The sequence below is a fragment of the Haplochromis burtoni genome, unplaced genomic scaffold, assembly GCF_018398535.1.
Source record: "Haplochromis burtoni strain Fernald_Lab_line unplaced genomic scaffold, NCSU_Asbu1 Contig_571, whole genome shotgun sequence".
Taxonomy (NCBI): domain Eukaryota; kingdom Metazoa; phylum Chordata; class Actinopteri; order Cichliformes; family Cichlidae; genus Haplochromis; species Haplochromis burtoni.
Window position 1 is genome coordinate 257154 of NW_024582932.1, and position 1681 is coordinate 258834.

Genomic DNA, 1681 nt, shown 5'->3' on the forward strand with positions numbered 1-1681 from the left:
TGTGTTTGAACGAGCTGACGGTTCACTCGTTAAGCTGAAAGAAAGATGCTTTAATCACAAGAATCACACATGTGTCCACTGTACCAGCTGGGAACCAGGGGCGATTCTAGGATCAGAGCTTTGGGGATGCTGAGCACCCAGACAGCTGCGCAGCCAGGCAAGATAAACTTTACTCGTCACGATGAGACTTCTTCCCTGTCTCTGTCAGTCCCTGCATTCCTAAATGTCTCCAGTTTTCCCGAGTTCTTTCTGATTGTCTCCTTGGTGCATTTAAACCCCTGTTCCTCCTCATCATCTGTTGTCTTCGTCTCCGTTATCAGTCATCATAATTTTACCATCTCTGTGCAAGTCTGCAAATTTCTTTATTAAATCATAAGATTCTTAAATTCATCAAGTCTCTCTGTGCCTGGGTCCTCGTCACAAAACATGACATCACTGTTTTGTACATCTTAATACAATTTAATCTCCACACTTGTGAAAGAAAAGCAAAACACTTTTTTGAAAAGTCTGTAACAAAACCATCAAATCTAATCATGTTATTTAAATGCTGCAAAAGAAGAATTGATTGGAATAAAAACAAATACACATCCTAACCTTAATTACTGGGAGAAAATTATGAATGATGCTCATAGTGAGTGATTTACTTAATCACTTTACTTTTTACATACACATTTTTAATGTGTATGTAAAATATAATACAGATACATAAAAATACACTTCAAAAATAGAAGTCCTTGAAATGTACAAATGTACAAAATATTAATTTAAAACAATTATAAAAATGGAGGCAACTTTGCCAATGGTACAATGCATACTATGTATGAAAAGATCTTTATTGCAGATACTACTATGGCTCTGCAGATGTTTTTATTTCATTTTAACCTATTTCGCCTCACCTTGAGGTTAGCACATCTGTCTATCACTTTTGGTGGTCAACTCTCTCAAGCAGTTTAAAAGTGTCTGTTTTGCCTGTCACTATTCCCTGTCTGTTTTCTTACCTGGTTCTTCCTGACCTTGTAATTTCTCCTCACGTTCCCCTCTTCCCTCTCTCCCTCTTTGGACTGACAATCATACACAAATAGATTGTATTCAATTAAATGAAAAAATTACATTAATATGACCTGGAACAGAATCTTAACTGCAGAATATTAAATAAAACAAAATCAAAGGTCCAAACACATAAATGCTAGGTCGCAGACCCACAACTATGAAAACAGATTGTTTTATCTTTTCTGTTTTGGAGAAAGTCACTGCTACAAGTGGTCTGAAGTAGCTTTGGGTATTGGTCGCAACTGAGAAGGATGAAGATTAAATTCCACAGACAGATTAGTTCTGTCTCAGCATTAATGTGGGAATTGTAACCACACTTTTTCACTGATGCTTCCCTTTGTTGGATTTACCTTACAAGCTCATTTCACTGGACCCCGCCTGGTAGAGTGACAAATCAGTGACATGCAACACTAAATCTTGGAGAAACTCTAGGAGAAATTATATAAAAATGATGAAATTATATCTTTCTTGGGACACCTTTCTAGGCTGCATCACGTTTCATGTGTGTTGCTCCTCCATATCATCCCTCTGGTGACAGGCTGATTGCTGAAAGGAGCATAAATTGAAAGTTTCGGAGGTCTTGCTTAATTTACAGTCATCTCTGTCCCATCAGTCTGAGTCTGCAGATATT